This window comes from Lagopus muta, chromosome 7, assembly GCF_023343835.1.
Source record: "Lagopus muta isolate bLagMut1 chromosome 7, bLagMut1 primary, whole genome shotgun sequence".
In the NCBI taxonomy this organism is placed as follows: domain Eukaryota; kingdom Metazoa; phylum Chordata; class Aves; order Galliformes; family Phasianidae; genus Lagopus; species Lagopus muta.
In genome coordinates this window covers 28,777,505-28,798,762 of record NC_064439.1, presented here as the reverse complement: position 1 = coordinate 28,798,762, position 21,258 = coordinate 28,777,505, and the positions used below count along the sequence as shown (strand labels likewise).

Sequence of the window (21,258 nt, the reverse complement as noted above, 5' to 3'; positions counted from 1 at the left end):
AACCCTTGCTTTGCTTTTCAATGCTGTTCTTCATTTTTGATCCTGAACCCTCTACTATTCTGACCCTAAGCATTTTCTGACTCTGTTACAATTTTGCATGCTTTTTGTCCGGACCTTTTTATTCCATTCTTTCTGCTGCTGAGATGCTCTATTTTCTAAACTTTGTGTTGAAAATATACATACCATTATTTTGATGCAAATAACTTATGGGATGTTCTAACCCTGGCCACACCTCTTCCTCATTCTGAAATGATCTTCTCTGAAGTCCTCTGATGACAGAATCCAGCCATTGTCTTTACCCTCAGCCTTATTCCCACCAAGAAGCAATTTGTATCACTCTGTTCCCTGTCTGCATAACCCCCATGTTCTTCTCTTCTTGACTTTCTGATGTCCTTGCTTCTTCCTGGCATGCGATGTACCCTTCCACCAAAGGAGTGCTGCTGGATTCACATCTCATTCTACAAAGCTGAGTTTTGGAGTCCAAGCACCTATTTCAGCCTTGCAGTGTTGATTCACAGTTTGGAAGGTGGTTTCTATTCTTTCATCCATTACTAAGCTAGGAGACATTAAATTAGTCCTTTACCCTGAATAGAAAATGGATTTTATCCAAACAAGGATAGATCATAACTATATAAAGAGCTGCCCACAGATCGTAAATATATCTAGCTTACAAAATTCCAGTATGCATCAGTCTTTGTAAAAGTACTTAATATTAAAAAATAAAAAAATAAAAATAAGTCTGGTCTTTGCACTTGGTATGTCTCATTTGACAATTCATGAGCATTGTTGGAAGAGAAATGTTGTTGTACATGAATTTCTTTAGTTCCTGACTGAGCTGCTCTTTCAGAACACAAGCTGTATTTAAGCTGAGAAGAGAAACTCTGAGGAACACACTGACATTAAACCTGACCAGATCATGCTTCTTTCGGTGGACAATTGCATCTGTTCTTGTCATGAGCTTACTACAATTAACTGCATTAGCAGATTTAATAGATAATACTGAAGGAAAGAGCGAGCCTGAAATTATACAGACCTTTCTTACTATAATGATTCATTAGGTAGAATTTGTTTCAGCTTTTTGCTTAATCATTATTTTTATATTATCCCACGCTCTATAGTGATGACACAGAGTTGTGATGGAGAACAGGCAGGAGTTACTACCGTAAGCCTGTGTCAAGCTTTGTTCAGGCTGCCTGAGCACAACGGTGATTCAGTGATGATCAAGCACATCAAACATCTGAATGTGAATATCTGAGCAAGTCTTTTGCCATTCTGGGTGAGGAGAACAAAACAATTTGATGATATTATTATTCCTTCCTATGATTGCATGCCTTTTGTTCTGAAACATCAGTACTGTTTATATTTCCAGAGATCCTATAGCTCAGGATGAAAGCAATGTGAATCAGGATGCTCATAGAAAGAGAGCTTTTCCCGCACAGTTATCAGCCGTGAAGACAGATTATTGTTGATGCGGTCTTGGCTCTTCTAGCTGGAGAAGGTGAAATGTGCAATAGACTTGGCTGATTGTTGCAGTCACCTTGAAGGACTTCACTGTTAAACGTTTCCTCATAGATCACAGAATCATAGGATCATTAATGTTAAAATGACCTCTAAGATCATCTAGTCCAGCTGTCAATCCATCCCCACTATGCCCACTAACCATGTCCCACATCTCCATAGTTCTTGAGCAAATCCTGAGATGGTGACTTCACCACCTCCCTGGGCAGCCTGTTCCAATACATCACCACTCTTTCTGAGAAGAAAATTTTCCTAACATACAACCTGAACCTCTAATCACAGAGATAGAAATCAGGATAGTTTTGTAATAGCATCTGATATTAACATTAAAATATGTATTTTATATTATCACAACTTCCGTAACTATGGAATGGAAGGCTATTAGTTAAATAAAAATGCCCAATCACTGCTGGACAGGTGATGATGAAAGAGAGAGTCTTAGTGCTCTTCATCTCTTATGAAATTTTGCAAGTGCAGTATGTAGTTTCCTCTCACAGGTATTGCTGTCAAGCTGCGTAGATACCCTTTCAGTTTAAGGTAGAGCTGCAGGCAGCCTGCTGTTATCAGTTGCTATCTAGTGATAACCTTGTCAGCTCCTTTTTGGTATTCACATATTATCAACCAAATAACACTGGTTTCTGAAAATGACCAGTTCCATTTACATTTCATAATGTGTTGAAAGGAAAAACGTTTGTGACTGAGTATGAGAAGGAAGGAGCTGTCAACCCTGTTTTGTGATTACTGCCCACAAATGTTCTCACATTTTACTTCAAAAAAGTGTTCTGACAAAAATATTAGCACTAATAGTACAGCATGCATATGTTCTCATCATATAAATAGTGCAACTTCATCGCATGAGTTAGCTGAGGGCTCTATCCAATGACATTAATGAAATTTGAGGTTGCTCAGCACCTCGCAGCAGGTACTTGGTGCGCTCAAGGAAGGCAATGTGTTGACCTGGCAGCCACATCAGGTGTGAAGAACCACCAGTTTATGCGAAACCCAACAGGAGGCACAGAGTCTCAGTGCCTAGAGCATCAAGGCTCTCTTTCCCCAACAAACATCAAAAAATGTTTCTTGCTCTACCATGCTGTATCAGCATCCTCCAACAGACACATCCTACAAACAGCAATCTGTATCAGCAGCCTGCTTTCTTTCACACAAGGAGTGGAACTGATTTTCCACAACTTAGCAGGCTGCATTACCCTAGGTTCCCTCTTAAGGCAATAAAGAGAAATACTGTTCATCCAGTTGCAGGTGCCTAAAATGAGACGAGATGAAGCCTACCCAAGGTGTCTGCTGTTTTTCATTCATTCCCTATGAGGTTTCTTATTGTTTGAAGTCTTGTAGGGGAATTATTATCAGTCTAGTAGTCAAGAAATAGATCTTCTCACATACAGAAGTAAAGGAGACTGTAAAGGAGAGACATATCTACTCTAATGTGAAATCTGGATTGTTGAAATTAATATCCAATTAAAAATACACCTGCCATTATGGCAGCATGTTATGTACATAAAGACTATCAAATGGAGGCATTTTCTAGAATTTCAGTGTTTTTCAATTTTAACACTTGAATGTGATCTCCTGACAAACCTGAGAGTGGACAAAATTATTTCAATGAAAAGGGGTGTCTTTTAATTTTCTGTGTCCTCTATTCTATATCATTCTTTTATTTTTTGTTGTTTTACACGGTTACTATTTCTCAGCTAAAGGAATTCAGGAAATGCTGCTGACAAGAGGCCCACATTTAGCTGTTATCAACCTACCATTTTTTTTGCACCGTTATTTTGCATAGATGAATACTTTCATAGGGGTCACACATCTTTGCTCTACTACATGAATGCCTGATTTTGAAGAATTCATGCTCTGTACTGTACCCTGAAGAGAAAAATGTACTTACTCACTGAATACCACCTATTCTGTAGGGCTGAAATAGTCACAGGTTTGGAGGTTTTGTTATTCCTTTTTTGCTAATGATTATATTAAAAGGAATATTTATGAATTGTGCAATGTAGATCTTACAAGATCTGTAGTATTTGTCGTATGCCTGAAGATCTGTTACATATCATATACACATAACATAAGTTTATTGTGTATAGATGTGTATGTATTATATTTATATATTAAGCACATGCACATTCCAGGTTACAGTTGAGAGCTGGGGTGCTTGTCTGTATTAAATGAGAAATTTTATCTCAAATCACTGCAATGTTTCCTGGAAAAAAGGAATTTAAGAATATAATAAAGTTCACCTGTACATAACCTCTCAAACTCCTCCTTCTCCACTGAATTACAATAGTAGAATTATAGAAGCAGAAAATAAAGAGAATCTGTTCTTTCAATATTTCTGTCCTTTGCATGTAAGGCAGAGGAACTATCATCTTAGCTCTAAATCTTCTCTTCATTTACTGTAGTTACTAGAGAATAATCAGGTCTTTTTGGAAATAAGATTAAAAAGTAACATTAGATTTGTCTGTTAAAGAACTCAATTTACCCACACAACTATTTGTGTAAGGTTGTTTAAATGAAAAAAAAAAAAAAAAAAAAAAGTGTGTTTTGTCGACAAGGAATACAACTGTGCAACTTAAGCAGTCATTCCAAATAAACTTCAGAAAATCTTATACTCACCTGAGAGGTTATATATTAAGTGGGGATTTCTTGATTGGAAAGAAAATCATCAATAATAACCCCCGTAAAAACTAAGCAGAATATACCAGGTCTGCTTACGACTGCTGGCTGAAAAAACAGTGATCACTTTGACAACCATAAGTTCCAATTAAGCTGTGCTTTTTTGTGGTTGTTTTGTGTCTGTTTGTTTTTCCCTGTTGTTCTGTCTAAAATCAAACTTCCCAAATACATTCTCCTGTGTTTTCTCTATCGCTCTTTCTTGCACCAAGGTGACCTAGCATCTTGATAAGTTTAAGATGTAACTCTATCCCAGAACACTGCGAAGATAAGGAATGGCTGTTATACTTTCATCCAGAGCCTGAAGAAAACTAGCAAGCTACTCTTCAAGATCTGATTGCATAACAAGCATGAGTATCTACAACCACCCTAATTATTTTTGGGCCCACTCTGTGGGCAGTGATGCAGAAGATTCCATTTACCACCAATTACAGATAGCTTTTAATGGGAGACTGAGCAGCTGAAATAAAAGTATCCCTCAGATCTCAGTGGTGGGCAGCTAGATGGTGAAGAATTGCACAGCTATTTCGTCAGTGTTGGATACTGCTCTTGATTACAACAAATCCATCAGAATGTTGGTGCATAGAATTAAGTATACAAATCTACATCAACACATTTTTCCTCTTGATTTCATTGAAATACAACAAGTTTAGATCAGACATCTTTTGCTCTTAGTTTCGCAATGCAACCCATGTGGATTTTGCTGGAAGTAGATGTGATTGCTGGAGATGTGATCCCTCATTCTGATGATGTTTCACCATTCAGATTCCTTTACCCAAGGGACAGAATCACAGAATCACAGAATCACAGAATTGTAGGGGTTGGAAGGGACCTCCAGAGATCATCGAGTCCAACCCCCCTGCCAAAGCAGGTTCCCACGGGACGGCAATTTTCAGATCAAGTGAGGTGGGAATTGAGTCCTGGGAAGAAGGGCAGTAAATCCTGGCAGTGTCCTGGCAATATAAGAGGGCTTCCATATATCCATGCCTTCACTTAACTAAGAACTGACATCAGGGAATGAAGCAGAGGGGTTAAACTTCTGCTTCTCTTTGCAAAAATTCCTTTATAATCTAAGAGGACTTTGTCCCCATCTTGACACTAACAGCAGAAATAGTGACAGAATATCATTACAGCCTCAAAGGCAGTGTTATTATCTATGACCTGGAGCTCTTTTTTGGAGTGAGAATTTGGAGGTCAAGATTTTAAGCAGGTAGAGTATAGGTATACCTATTACTGTGCAAGTTAAAAAAAAGGTCTATCTGACCTGAAGGAGAGCCGTTGAGAAACCTTAGAGTTCCTCTATTTAAAGATGAATGTTTTGTCATTGCACTTCAATTTTTCTCAAATTCAGTCATTAGTTCCACTGTGAACATTTCCCAAAAATATGTTATTTTTTCCTTATGGAGAGTATCTTTTTTCCTTCAATTAGAAGTGACAGTCCTAAAGATTCGTTTTATGATACTAAAGAGGACTGAAATTGTGGGTACTTTTAAATTTCTGTGTTCTTCTCACAACCAGAGTTACTATATAAAGCTGTAAAACTAGATGATGCGTTCCCATCACAGACTGATTATTTGAAGGCTGTCTTCTAAAGTCACCAATTTTTTTATATGACTCTCCCTTGAAGTTCAAAATACTCCAAAATACTTCTCAAATAGGCAAACTTTTTGTAATGTTTTATTACCAGAACGTCTTCAGTGGTCAAGAGATTGAGGAGAGAGACTGTTAGAGACTGGGTAGAATTTATTCACACACAATTAAGTCAATTTCTGAAATCAAGAACAGACATAAGAATTTATCCGTTAGGAAGTGAGCAAATAACAGATTGTGGCTATGTTGCATTTTATCAACTTGCAAGTAAATTAAGGCTGCGTATCTTATAATCTTTTGTCCTTGGTTTTTTGTGTTTTTTTTTTTTGTACAAGCAATTGGAAGGGAAGATATAGAGCTGTTTATGAAAAGCTCTGAGATGCAAGATGCTGGTCCCTGTCTTGAAACACTATTTGGATAGAGTATAAATGAACCAAGTGAGTCTGCTGGTTTCCCAAATGAGGCAATGAATGCTGATAGAAACAGTACATTTATTTTCACATTTGTGAAATAGCAAGTTTTATTTGGATGCATGTCATTAACGCTAAGTGAATGGTCTGAAGCCAGACAGAAAGAGGAGAGCTACTCCATTCAGAATTCAAGGGCTTAGGCTGTTTTACTCAAGACTGACTTTCACAAATATTTCTGAGTATTTTATGATCACAAGTTCATGTATCTGCTAGTTACATAACACTGTCACTCTTACTAAAATAGAAAGTACAAAAACTTCAGTTCTGCAAAAGGTAGAGCTGCCCACAGTGTTCCAGTTTACGGGCTCAGTTCTCCAACACAGCGAGCACTTTGGTCCCAGTCCAGCAAGCTCAAGTATCTGCCTAGCAGCATGCACATGAATAACTCTGCTGCGCTAAACTGCTACTATAGCTAAATAGAGGAGCCACAAGGTCCTGATATCATAGATCTCTTCTCTACATTCTCGTTGAAATGCTGGCATTACATAACTCTCTGGATTTTCATACACCACCATTCATAAAAATTAGTCTATAGCCTGCTGTATTCAAGTGTGGGAGGACTACAAAATGGGCAAACGGATTTTTTTCTTCTTACCAGTTTCTTCCAGGAGCTTGAAAGACTTATTAGAATTTGGGGAGAGAGCTACAGCAGATATAGCTTCCCTCTCTCCACTAGCTGCATACAGAGTAGCACATGCTGTACATTGCCCATCTGGGAGATGCTGCCAAGCCCTTTCCCACCTCTATTGAGCTCTGCAGAAAGGGTGAATGCAAAGCTTGTCAGTGTCTGTACTGGTTGGCAGAGTGAGGCTGGTGCAGTCAGAAATGCTTATGCTGCACTCAGAAATGTGACATTTAGGCTGCTGCAGCACACTCTCCAAAAAAGTTCTGTCTGACCGTGTCAGGACTCTTCTCCATGGCAGCATGACTTCATTTCTATCTCTTCTCCTCATGCAATTTATGCTGTTAACATCAGGAGCACTTTAAAATCCATGTCAGGCTTAGCTTTAATGACATCTGTACAGACTGTCATCGCATGAATTGTACTTTGTGATACACATTATTATTCTTAATATTTCGTCAACATTTTTTGTGAATCATGATGAATGTGGGCTACTGCATTATCCCTTTTTCTGTGAACATTATGAAGCTGCTCCCTTCAATCATTATTGTTACCATCTACGTTATTTGCTTTCTTACTATCTATCCATCCATGTATAATATGACACATTTCCATCTGCAATCTCAATACGAAAACGTGAAGAGCTTTAAAAATTTCATGCATCTCTAGAGCACTGAAGGTTACTTTTTACCTAAAACAATGTTCAGATGGCTGTCATGGGGAAAGTTAAAGTGAAATGTCAAAAGCTGTAAGGATGAAAAGCTGCACATGGCAGATACAAGATTCAGCGCACGGTAACTCCCTCTTAATAAACAAGCAAAGATCTATTGGAAGGAAAATTTCCTTGCATTTGAAATTTAACTGCCAACCATCCACATCCTACACGTAACTGTCATAAAGGATGTCTAAATCTGTCCTCGTTTATAACATGTGTTGTGACAAGATTTGACAGACTCTGAAAGAGCTATAATTGCTACCTAAACATCCAGCATTTTGTCAACTGCGATCATGTTTAGGGAAAGCATTTATTTCGCTTAAAAAAAAAAACACAGCATTTTTTTCTTTCTGAATGAGATGACAGATTTGTTTTTCTTTTCTCATTAGAGGTTGCAAGTCAGATTTAAGGATCTTTTTTTTTTTTTTTTCATTACTCCTTTTTACTTGTCACTAATTTTCCAGTGACAGAAGTTGAAACTTTTCAAATTAAAAGAATAATGATTAGCAGGTGGAAACCAACAGCAACCGAACAGAAATTCTGTGAGCACATCTACAGAGATATTGACACCATTGAAAAGTCTTGAACATCAAGCTGGTTTTGAAAGACATGCTTCTGAATATCACAACAGGAACCAAGGTGAAAATGAGGAGCAAATATCCCAGTATTTGCCGATTTTGTTACTCTCAGTGTTACGTCGACTTCGTCCTCTGCCTATAGGCCTTCTAACACACATGCAAACATTGGTGCAACATGGAGACAAGAGCTGTTGCTCTAAGAGCAAGGGAAGCTTTGGATGAGGGAAATGAGATGCCTCTGGACTTCAACAGCTCCGCAGTTCAGATTGCAACTAAAGCAGAACTTCTCATTCCCTGGGTGGCTCAGGAGCATCCTAAACCTCATCAGGCCAAAGAGTTCACCTTAATTGCTTTCTTGAAACACTAAGTATTAAAAGTCACCACTACTACATCAGAAGCATTGTTTTCATCTCTCTGGCAGCATACACGGTACTTCTGTGTTTATTTACCACAAACAATCCAGCAATCAAATCTGATTCACAGGAATGCTCACAAGTAGTAAGCAGCAAGCTGTGCTTTGGAGAGCTTTTATGCCAGAATTGGCACTTTTTCCACATGCAGTTGGTGTCACAGTGACACTATAGCAAGAAAGCATACAAAGGGATATCCCCAGACCCTAGATCTAAACTTGCATGCCTGGCCTTCCCTTGCCATGTGTGCCAGTGCTTAGAAATGCATACCCAAGGCTTGACTGTGCTGTGCTGAGATGGGGCTGTACGGATGCTCAGGGCAAGCTGTCTCTGTTGGCTGGAGGGGTCAGCAAACGCACGGAACCTTCCTCCTCCCTGGTGCTTGAATTGGAGTGTGCTAGGAAACCAAAATACAAAGAATTGCTGCTTTGTTCTTGTTTTCACACTTGTCTCAGTTTATAAGTACTTTGCTCCAAAATGTATGCCTCCTAATTATTTCCAAAGAAACTACAACAGACACAAAGAGAACTATAACATAAATGTAACTGTGCAAATTCTTAGCTATAAAACATCATTTTTCACCATAGTCACTACCTTTAATCGTGCATTTTCAACAGCTTTGAATAAGGGCCTGCATGCTGCTCTCATAAAAATCTGCACCAGCAGAGGTGACTCACTGTCATTGCCTCCACAGCACACCTCTATGTACTGCCTCAGTGAGCACATATCCGCAGTTTGGTCTCCATAAAAATTCAGCAAACATCAATGAATGTCAATGGGTGCCATTTTTTCTGCCTGGAGGGATTCAGTGACACACCTTTGCTTCATATGCACTCCCATGTCAGATGCCATTCTGTCAGACTGCCCCTCTGCTGCCATCTATCACATAACAACAACATGCAGAGGAGTATTGGTGGGAAGGTTTAATCTCTATTGTCATACCACCAACATCTGCCTCTAATATCATAGTGCAATATTATAAAACATGAAGCATTATTTCCTGAGCAGTGCTTGTATATTCCTTATTAATTTTTTTTCTACATTCTTGTTCCTGTGTCGCAGACAATGAAGCATAACTGAATTCCGCCCTTAGGTGGCTGAAGTGCTCAGTGGAAACTGGAAGAGAAAACTTCGGCAATACAGGACCAATGAACATGCTGACAATGTGCTCAGATATCCAGCAGCTTCAGGTGTGTGTAACTGGAGGCAGAAGAATGCTTCAGTTATTTGCCAACTAGTAACACCTTCCAGAAGAACAGTGGGTTCATTATCTGGCTATTGAGCTGTGCTACGCAGTTTTTAATCATCCTGAATGACCTAAAAAACGAACCTGGTAAAGTGAAACACTAGCCTAAGAGGAGGAGTGAAAGAGCTTTGGATGGGAGTGAGAACAAGGAGCTTAGAACATATACAGAAATGTTGAAATTCTGGGAATGAGGGTTGGGAGCTCTCTACAGGGCAGCGAACAGAAGGAGGCAGAAGAGTTCAGGGAATCTTTAGAAAAGATGGGAATAGAAAATGGCACACTGAGACCTTAAGAGGATGCAAAGAGTCCCTGATAAATGCTCAGCACCTACTGCAACTAGAAAGGGACCAACAGAGCCCTTTTCATCTTAGGATTCAATAATTCAGATTTTATGATCATAAGTACTGTCCATAAGTATATACAAGGAGAAGTGATAAAAAATATTTTCTGTATTCTAAACAGGCTTCTGTAGAAGAGAAGGAAAGAATATTTCTGCTCTTTACTGGTAAACAACAGTTTTAAAATGACTTTGAGTTCCCCTGTAATGGGAAAGAAATCTGGGAGATGACAGTCTGCAGGAGGACTTCTTGTGAGGTTCTTTCTGAGACCAACTCTCAGGTGGCTCTGCTGGAGCATGCTGTTAATACTCTAAATCATACTTCCAGCCCTTCCAGGTACTTTGGCATTTTTCCTGGGATACCTGTGTCTGGTGAGCTGAGTACAGAGAAGGAGAAAGTCTTCGGTGTGTAAAACTCTGGAGCCGGGTCAAGGGGCACTGTTAAAAGATACTCTGCCTGTCCTAAAATAATATCCTAACAGCTCCTAAATAAAAGCTTTTGAACTGCTAATGGGAACTTCCATCAAAAGAAGCCTTACAAAAAAATACACGGAAAATTCCATTCCTTACTCCAGGGAAGATTTAATGGCTACAGCCTTCACACTGACAAGGTAACTGTGTTCCAATACTGATGTTTATGTTCTTTTTATTCCACTGTAAGAGACTTCAGTAATCACTATTTGAATTTAGCTTTCTGGATCAGAAACGCTTTATGGCATTTCTTTGGAGTGTACCTTTTTCCTCACACTGAACAGCAAGCATTTGGTTTTAAGAATAAGAGTAAAATAGCTGTTTTTATGTTTAAATGGATGGAGTAGTGTGGCTCTGAATGCTAATCAGCTGCAGGTAAAGAAAGTTTGCTAAATGTGCTAGCTGGAGCTAAAAATAACCAGCTGACCTGCCTCCATCACTGCAACCTTGCAGAACTTGTTTCTCCTTGTGTGATGGAAGAACAGGTGATATAGTCACGTACTCTAAGGCAGAAAGAGGTCATTTTGCTTATTTGGAAATTGGTTTGACGCTAGGACATATTTATGTACCTGATGTGGGAAACCTGCTTTGTGAAACAGCCTTTGCTCATAAAGATCATTCAAATATAAGAGTCAGGAATTCTCCAATTGTTTTTGTAGCAAAACACCACTGTGCTGTTAGATGTGCTTAGCATTCCTGTATGTTGCTATGGTACAAAGATGCTAACATTAAGCAAAATGGTGGCAGCAGGCTAATGGCCGTCAGAGCAGCACCCAGGCCTTGACACAGCTGTCTGCTAGGAGGTCCATAGGAAAGCGTTCTGACAGTTGTCAGCAGCCTCAGCTAAATGGCCCTGCAAGAAAGCTTCTTCATGCAAGAGAAAAGCTGGCCTTGATGGAAAGGGAAATAGAAAGACTTGCTCTCTAACACTCACAAAGATGTGGCAGAAAAGTAAAAGAATTAGCATATATAAAAGAGACATTGATAAGATTTTCAGATTCAAACACGTACATTAGAATGAGCCAGTAATAGATTAACAAAGAAGAAATTACATTTAAACGTGAAAAAGCCTATCTGAACTCCCTACATTCCTCAAGTATGTTTGCCCCAGATTCAGTCCCTCATTATAGGATGACCTAGCTGATATTTTCAGAAGTTTTACCTTCTGTTCACCAATTCTACTGTAGGGAACACAGCTGCAGTTATTCATTCCTATATACAAAAATGACTAAGTCAGTTGTACAAATGCATGGCAACAGATTTGTGTTTAATTCTTCTTGGACTTGGTCTCTGAGGTGGAAGTGTACATGTCATTGAAACAGTGTTATGGACACAGAAGTACAATTTGTCTTTATCACATGTTCAGGTCTTTACATGAAAATTAATAAATTTGGAAGTGAACATTTTCATACCATTTGTCAACAAAATGAAGTAGAATACAGATTCTTTTCCATAAAATAGGTGCCGGATTTTAGGAAGTCAAAGACACGATCTTGAAAACAGAGTTTCAAAAACCTCAATGTTCTTAAGTTAAATCATCTGTATCTTGTCATTGCTGGGAGAAGTCTTGCATTAGTGTTGCTCTCAGAAACCTCTAAATATGGTTACACAACCTCCCACCTAATCGACAACTTACTAAACCCTCCACCTAGCATGGACTTGTCTAGTGGAAGCTTTACTCTGATGCCTTGCAGGAGGGCCTGTGCAGTAAGATGTGTGACTGCAGCCTACAAGAGGCCATCGCCATACACCTATCAGAAACACCTCAAAAGCACCGTCTGACTGCATAGTGACTGCATGGTGAGCTTCTGGAAACTTTCAGCAAATTCTGTGCGTTCCCAGTTTACGAAGCATAACCTCTACAGCTTAGCTTCTTCTATACTGCCACCACTCCATTTACATACTAATTCCTTCTCTTCATGAAGACAGAACACAATTAGTTTTCCAGTTGTAACACGATCCACCCACCGGGTTACACAAAGCGAGAAAGAGATGATGGTAAAACAATGTGAATAATCGCACGCTGTTTTAAATTGAAAAACTGAAACTCAAACTGTGCTTTGAAGGATGAATTTAAAAAAAAAAAAAAAAAACAACAAAGCATGTAAATTAAATGACCATAGATACAAGAATATCATCTTCTAGCTGTACTTTTGACTTCAGTATGTTTCTATAGGAAATACAGAAATATACAGAAAATATATAGAAAAATCCCAGTTCCCATTTTCATAATGTTTTGGATTCAGTCAGGTAAAATCTTAAAACTCTTTCAGGTATTTAATATTCCACATATCAAACATTATAGAGCATATTAATTATAGATACAACTAATTAAGCCTGTCATCATCAGTGTATCCTCTGCAAAAGCACAAACACACTGTACTTAGATCAGAAAGAGATAGACTGTCCAGGCACATTTGTGAAGAGGAGGTCCTCCTCCCTGTCCTTCAGGTAGACACACATTTCACAGAGGCATCTTCCTTACATTTTAAGCCCTGTAATTCTTGTTCAGACACAAGTACACATGGAGAACAATGCATTTCTTTCTTTTATGTGAGTCTTCTACATCTTCATAGAGTTCAGCATCCAATGATTTCTGAACTTCCCTATTCTTTGCAGGTTTTAATAATTCCCACATAGGAGGCCTTGATCCAGTTTAGTTAAGAATTATATTCACTAGAAGTCAAACATCTTGAACAGAGAGACTGTGGAATCCCTAAAAGAAAAAAAAAAATCCCCTGTAAATAGAAATCCCTCTTCATCTTTCTCTAGATATTCACCTGCTTCACATAAAACTGCACCTTTTGATTAAATATTACAGGCTTATTTAGCATTTCTTTACTCTTCCAAAGATAAAGGATTAAAGCTACTAGCATTTTCATTTCAAAATTTTAAGGGCAAATGACAACCCTGACCTCACAGTGAGCATGCCCTGTTCTCCTTGATCCAGTCAGACTCCACAGTGATTTCCTCTTGCCAAAGACATTTGAGATTTCTTAGAAGGAATCTGGTACACAGATCTGTTAAAGTGTGAACTCTCTGAGGAAAGAAATAACATAATTCCCAGACTCTCACTGGAGCTTCCTGCAAACGTTAAAGAGATTTAATGTAAGAAAATAAGGTGGTGGAGACATCGTGGTTCAATTTTTAAATTATTTGGAAGAGAAAAGCACCTGCCTTTGGAAGTTCCAGGGTCAGATACAATAGTGTTTCTCACACGATGTGGAGCTTCACATGCTTTGAATTATTTCTGTGAAGAGAAACATTTTTAAAATGCTGCAAACATGTAATCTGATGACTAATTAGTCATGCAACACAGCACAGCTCTTCCACAGTTCATCTTCATCAGTAATATTAATCACTGCAGAAAGATACATTAAGGATGACCGGATGTTAAAACAAAGAATGCAAAATAATGAACCAGAGCAGCATCTGATAATCTGTGGAACTTTCCAATTTATAATTCTGAGAGTGATAATTCTGAGAGTGGGTTTCTGCATCAACTTTACGCAAGTCTGTTTCCCCTTTAATCAGTCTCTGATCATGGTGATGTTTACTTTGCATTAATTTTATCTGCCTTTGGAAGTAATGTAACTCCAATAAGAGCCAATTAGTTTTGCACCATCAAGAAGGACAATGAATTGTGACTTAGTAAAACAAAGACAAAATTAACCATTTGCCTAAATGATGCCATTCATTGTTGTTTTCTCATAAGACCTGTTCTGTTATGTTCAGCTCTGTGAACAAGATAGCTCAGGGTATGCAAGTTTACCTAAAGTAAAGCATGTTCTGAAACAAACACTACACTTGTGTAGCACCAGTGTCCAGTAATTCCATGCTCATTTTCCACAAGCCATTGGATCTATGTACAGATTGTGTTTCATGCACATAAATAAGTGATGCAGTGAAAAATAAGCTAGCATTTCAGTTCTTGTGGCGAAAGCTTTTTATCTAAGAAATCAGTTTGCTTGGAGATGCTTTTTCTACACAAGTGTAACACTGCCTTTTGCAGAGGAGTAAGTCAAATTGCATGCTGGAATGAAGCAAACCTGAACCAATGGACAGAAAATTTTCAGACATTTTTGTATAATGTTTATGGAGGACTCTAGTACGCAAGCATCTTCTCAGAATTATAACCATAGCTGTAATACAGGTAAGATGTTATTCATATTTTCAGGAAAAAGGACTATGCATTTGAGAGGTTAATTTAGGGTAGTGTCATATTTACAAGCTGCACTGGGGGAGGGATACTGCAAAACATAGAATTCCTAGCAAGTTATGGGAGTACGTTTCAATGGTTTTTTTAATACAGGAAATGGAGAAGACAGTTGAAGGAAAATTCTTCCAAATGTCATTAGGACTAATAAGAATACTAAGGCTTGTGTCCTTGTTAAATTGGATGGAAAAGATGAAATTGAAGAGTTCTTATTCCCTAGAAGTGAAGAATGGAAACTAACAACAATGCATATCTCCCCATATACACAGAGATGTGGCTGATAAAATCATAGTGACCTGAGGAAATGTAAAGAAAGAAAGAAAGAAAGAAAGATCAGACTGAAGATTAAATATAGGTAAGCATCTAAGGAAAAAAGAAAAAAATTAAAACAAATTGTTCCTCAGATAAATTATATTAAACCCCAATATAAGCACACATACACGTTACCCCAAAGCAGAGGAAATACGATAAAGGAAGAAAATGTAGTAGTCAAAATCATGAATTCTTTGATAAATTAAAAAATCTCAGAGGTATACTGTGTAACAAAGGGAGAAAGTGGAAATCAGGTTTCTTTGTAATTATCTAATATTAAAGTGCATGGATACACAGGGCAGAAACTAGGAACATAAAATATAGACAAATAAAAAGAGAAAGCAAAGGTTACAAGAACTAATTTTATAAGCAGCAATAAGACGATGAGCAAGCACCACAGTATTATTATGGTGAGAAGTTGAAAGTGCTTAAAGCCTTTTTTAATTAAATGTTTTTAGTAAAACAACTAACTGATAGAGGCCTAGACATTAATACCACCAGCAGAGCAGTACATTTCTATTTCAAAGAATGAAGAGAACTGATACTTTAATGCAAAAAAATTCAGATTAGCTCAATCTGATGAACTTCATCATCAAATACATAAAGACCTGATCAACATAACTGCAGAATTAAACATGTATATTTAGAAATGCATGAAAAATAGCATACTTCCTGGGAGACTGGAAAAAGTGTACATGATATCTACGTTTAAAAAATAATAATGGAAAAGGCTGATAAACTCTAGAACTTAATTTAACCTCACTGCTCAGAATAATTATGATATAAAGTGGAAGAGTAAACTTTAGATCCAGAACCGTACTTTTAAAACCACACAAAAATCCAGAACAAAAATCCCCACAAAATTATCTATAACTGAATATTTTATAAACAACTGCTATAAAACCAATCTGTTTTCCTTTATAACAGGCATCACTGCTTTAATGGGAAAGGAAACCAGATTCCTTAATCTTGAAGTAACAAAGTTACTGCTCAGTATAACTACACATTGCTCTGTATAATTTTATATGGAAACAGGGAAAACTTGGCCCAGGTGGAACTGCCATAAACTGGTGCAAACTGGGCAATACACCTAAAGATGTATTTTTCCCTGGCAAAAGAGACATAAATGTAAAGGTTCCTGTCTTTTGTTCTAGTCAGTGTTCTGTGCAGCTTTGATGTTTGAATAGAGTTATACTGAAAGCTATTATACCTGAGGAAAAGACAGACTTAGAAGGAGTCTGAAGGTGAAGGTCAGAATTCACAGATGTTGACAAATTACTAAGCAAGTCTAGAAAAAAAAAGGGGGGGGGGGGGGGGGGGGGGCAGGGAGGGGAATACAATAGTGAAAGTGAAAATATGGTGCTTGGGTGAGAGAAGTACAAAAATACACAAAGTTTAGGTAACACTACTTTGGGAGAAGAGCTAAGAGATATACACTATGAAAGGAATGAGTTAGCAGATTCACACTGCTATGAAAAGCCAAATATCACATTGAAATCAATTAACAGCAGAGGCTGAACGAGAACTGGCACAACATTCCTACTCTGCTCTGATAGATTGATTATATTATTTCCCCAGGATGCATCTATTCCTCTTCATAATACTACCAGGTGCTCTGCTATAATGTTTGCTTATTTCAACAGAATAATTTCCCTGTAAATCTTTGCAACTGTGTTTTAAGGCTGAAATTGTCAGAAAGGCCTAAAAATTACCAGCTACTACTGAGCACAAAAATGTTCGAATGCTGATGATTATCAAGAAGTTCCCAGAAGAAAAAAAGAATTGCTTTTGAAACAGAATAAAAATATTTCAATAACTAATACTTGCTTTACAGCAGTTTTTTTTTCCTCAATTAATGCTACTTGTGACATATTCTTTAACCAAATTCACAGTTCAATTTTCTCTTCTGGGAATCTGTTTTTGTGTAAGAATAGCAACTATACATTCAATCAAGTTTTTTTTTTGTTTTTTTTTGTTTTTTTTTTTTTTTTAACTTAAAGCAGATGTTTCCCTGATAAATCCCATTACTTCTCTCTTTATTTTCTGTATTCGTAACAAGAGTTTGGAAATGCCCAAGTCCATCATTATTAGAAGAGCTGATGTCTCTAACGTTTAGAACAAGTTATGTTCCAGAAAATATTTTGGAATTAAACTTCTTCATAATTTCCTTGGATTTTAACATATTAGAAACTCTCGTCTCTTCAAAATTGTTCCAAGATCCTAATAGCTTAAGCAGCTAAAGAAAATACAAAGTTTGCAACAATTATTAAATATAACTAACTCATTAGAAATAGTAGCTTAAAAAACACTCACACACACACAAAAAAAAAAAAAAAAATCCACAAAACTATCATGAGGTTTTGACATAAAATATTTTTATCTAATAGGCAGATTAGTTCTACTACAGTTCCTTATCTCCATAATATAGAGCAGAGGAGTCCATGCAATGGATATCCTACACTAACAGCAGTGAACTGAGTGGAAGATAACTGTTTCATTGCATAGTCACAGAATCACAGCAGGACATGGGTTGGAAAGGACCCCAAAGATCACTCATCTCCATCCCCCCTGCTGCAGGAAGGGCCACTGACCTTTAGAACTCATACTAGACCAGGTTGCCCAGGGCCCCATCCAACCTGGTCTTGAACAATAGTCTTTCCATACTGAAGTTTCAGCAGATAAAATTGCGTCAGGTTATCAACTTCAGTACGTGTTCCAGAAGAAATACTGTTTTAATTATTTGTTTTTCTAAATTTCCATCAGAACCATGGAGAATGAATCTGCTCAAAAAATGAAGTTTTTTATTAGTACATCCGGAAATCTATTTGAGGATGTGTACCTTGGGAGGAATCCTGCAGTACAGGAAAAGGTAAGTACAGAATAAGAAGATAAGAGACCTGAGCTAACTTTACATACCGCCTATTTCTGAGTATCAATGGCATACTCCTAACATGTGCTTATATAGCAGTGTGAAGTTAAGGACATCCTGTGTTAACATAACGACATGTGGGGGGAAATGCACGATAGAGGAAAAACAGAGTATTTAAAGTAATGAGGTAGTTATTAAAAAAATAATAACTTTTCTATGGAGATTCGTGCCTACTCTGAAAACAAAATTCACTCTGATTTTCATGTTAGCGAATGTACTGCATCTTAAGTTGTTGAACCAGTAGAGTTTTGCACTGCTTTGATGAATCACAATAGTGATAGAAAAACAAAAATGTTGTCATTAATATTAATGCTTAGAATGGTTATAAACTGCAACTGGGGTGCTTTAAAGTGAGACTGCATCAAACTAACATAATTTTGGGTCCCCTATTGTCTTCATAGTGCACAGAAATCTAGCCTATGATAAACCACTTTGCATCCATGCTTTCTGACATGAGCAGAAAGTTTAAAGGACATTATTATGTAGTCACATGCCTGCCAAAACTGAAGAGACAGCACTTCGAACTTGCACTCAGTGGTGTGAATTGGCCCATAGTCTTTCTTAGAGCATATCTTCTGGAGGAAAAAGATGAGATGACAATGCATATACCTGTGTGAGAGGGCATTCATCTAAGGGAGATAATTGAATTGAGGATAAGAGATGGAAGAAGTCTTAGTAATGAATCCCTCCTGAGCCAGAAGCCTGTGAGTTCAGGATTTAGGAATTTTCAAGACAGAAATAAAAGAACAAAACCATAGAGGTCAGTGAACTCAGAAGTGTTACATACCATATGAAGGTCTTCAAAAAGCACTGAAACTGAACTTACCAACCCTGAGATGCCTCCCATTTTGTAATGACACCAATGCAAGAGCCTCTGTGATTGAGCTTAACATTCTTAATGTCAGACAGTTTAGTTGGTTATAATGAAAATAATAGGATTTGGAAGAGAAAAAAATGGATAGCACATAAAGCATTAATGGCAAAAGCAGACTGTACAGCCTGCCTTGATTTGAATTGTATCAAGTGAAGAAAAAGGCAGGAAAGCAGAGCTTGTTACGATGAGTTTTTGGAAGGACCTCATCTTGTGGAGGATGTCTTTTCCTTTAACTGTCTTCTTTGAGAAACATTTCATTTACTTGCATTCTAAAGAACTTAAGTACTGACACAGTTTGCTCACTCTTCAGGTGTGTCTGCACAATGTTATCTCCTGGAGGGCAATGTATCACATGGATCTCAGTTACTTTTGTATCAGTAAAGCTTACCACATCGTGGTCTACAGTTTCACTCTGGATAGTAAGACATGTACCCACCTGCTGTAGGGGAAAGAACTTCCAGAGTGATTAGCTAATAAGAATATTCTGTAATGGACTGAATTCCATAGGAAATTTTTGGGAGAATAAAGCGTATTCCACAGATCTACCAGAATGCAGGCATCAAATCCCAATTGTACAGAATTTAGCAAAGGCAGATATATAGCTGATAGTTACAGAAACACCAAAGATTAGGTAAGATTTTAGGTTCTTTCTGGTGTGAGTGCTCCACTAGTTCATTTAGGTTTAAGTACAGCTCTACTAGGCCTTTTCAAAAGGAGAATTCATTAAAATGAAAGCATACATTACTGTACAAAGTCATTAGAGAATGTCCTTATTTAAAGCACTTAGATTACATGCCTGAGATATAAGGTTTGTAATGGCTATCCACAGAGTTTCTTAGATAAAGTGAGAAAAGTACTTACCCTTAGAAGCCTCAGGTGCAAAAGGATCTCCAAAGAGATACCCCTGCCTCCACCTACCAACCCTTAAATGAGGTCTGGGAAGGGATGGATCCTGGCTTCGCCCCTTCCAGTCACTCAGGTGCATTGCTGGGCTCTGGGTTGGTCCTGCCTTCCCACCAGGTGCTCAATCACTGGTTCAAGACATGACTTAGTATTTCCATTATGTACGAGCAAAAACCATGTTGTATAAGAGAAGTAGATGCAATTGCAATGGGGACTGTGACACAGTTTTTTGGGCTCTCAGCTAACTCTTAAATATTTTATCACTTCTGAAAGCAGCATTTAACTTTCAAATATTTTGCTGTTTTTAGTAATATTAAACATCATTCAAAGTGAACCAAGTCTGAACAAGTCCCACAAGTAGCCTATAATTTGTGGGAAGTGTGAGGCAAGTGTCTCTCAATTTTTTTGTGGCACTACAATGTCAGTTGAAATGCTTCATTTCTATAAACACAGAATACAGAAGTCCTTTCCAACTTAGGAACTATCATGTATATCTTGATATTCAGAGAAGTCTGCCTGAAAATGTTGACATTCCACATTTTATGTAAATACTTTTTCTTTAAATTAGATACCATCAGATTAAAAAACTTTTTGCTAGTCTGTCTACAAGTGAAGTGATGCTGGTGTTTTGCCAGTCATGCAACAGAGCTCTGCTTATCTTCGTATAATAGTCTGAGTATTCAGATATGATACAGAGTCCTAGTAATCAAACACCTAAAATTATCCACACTCATCTAGGCTCACAGGAAACATCAACTGAGATCTTTAGCATCAACAAGTAAAAACACTCCAGCAGGTGGGAAACATCGCACAAGGAGAATAGTTAACACGACAATGACATTTAAGTCTAACCTGGGGACATTTTCCAATTAACTCTAAACCAAACAGCTAGCATATGGTACCCCTGCACATGGATTAGCTGGAGCACACACATCTGTTACCACCTCACTTACAGGTGCTGCAGTTAGTGAGCCTGATCCGGACACAGCTGGTGCCACTGAACTTTTTTCACTGTCATTGATAACAGCAGGATAGGTTTTCTTGTTACCGAATCAACAAAAGGCAACATAAAAAAGCACATACAGTTTCCTTTTTTGTATATTTAACTCCTTCTCTAGTCTCTCCTTTTTAAGTATGCTCCTCAACCTAACATTGAATGTTTTCTTTTAGCTCAGTTTCTTGTCTTTCTAAGCTCTGTACTATTTATTTCTTCTTTTTCCCTCAGGTATTTAGATTGTTCCCTTTGGTGAACCGTAACGAGATTTTGCCTGTGTATATGTAATTTCTGTGAAAGTAATGGTTGATAATCACACACAAAAGAATTGTCCAAGCTGATATATATATTTTCCTCTTACAAATACTTAGTGTTTGACAACACACCA

General features: G+C 37.7%; 1 long non-coding RNA gene across 1 annotated transcript; it reads right to left on the bottom strand.

The window, feature by feature from the left end:
• Positions 1-11,701: 11,701 nt before the first annotated feature.
• On the bottom strand, positions 11,702-20,401 carry LOC125696308 (uncharacterized). Its single transcript, XR_007378271.1, has 4 exons — positions 19,835-20,401; positions 13,816-13,892; positions 13,558-13,722; positions 11,702-13,358 (listed from the first exon to the last, which is right to left on the bottom strand). It is a non-coding gene; the product is annotated as an uncharacterized LOC125696308 (long non-coding RNA).
• Between the last annotated feature and the right edge of the window lie 857 nt (positions 20,402-21,258).